A 419-nucleotide genomic window follows, 5' to 3' on the forward strand; every position below is an offset into this window, starting at 1 on the left:
AGTGTTCTGAGAATGGTGCTGCAATGTGCAAGAATTAAAGAAAAAGCAAAAGAAAGATCATAGAATATCAGGGCTGGAAGGGACATTAGGAGGTGATCTAGTTTAACCCCCTGCTCAAAGCAAGACCAATCCCCAATTTTTGCCCCAGATCCCTAAATGGCCCCCTCAAGGATTATACTCACAACCCTGGATTTAGCAGGCTAATGCTCAAACCACTGAGCTATACCTTGCCCTCTAAAAAAAATTAAAAATTCACCATTCCTGGAGACCCTGCAATACCAGGTCAATGCATGGGGTGGACAGAGCAAGCTCCTCTTCTATCCCCCGTTTCAAAAATCAATTTAATATACAGTCCTCAAATAAAGGACATAGCAGATATTAAACTGATAAGAACAGATTTAATAATTTTGTTAAGATAA

The 419-nt window shown here is 39.9% G+C and overlaps 1 pseudogene; it reads right to left on the bottom strand.

The window, feature by feature from the left end:
• Positions 1–245: 245 nt before the first annotated feature.
• Positions 246–419, bottom strand: LOC119855327 (annotated as a pseudogene).

The sequence above is a fragment of the Dermochelys coriacea genome, chromosome 4 (assembly GCF_009764565.3).
Source record: "Dermochelys coriacea isolate rDerCor1 chromosome 4, rDerCor1.pri.v4, whole genome shotgun sequence".
Lineage (NCBI taxonomy): Eukaryota > Metazoa > Chordata > Testudines > Dermochelyidae > Dermochelys > Dermochelys coriacea.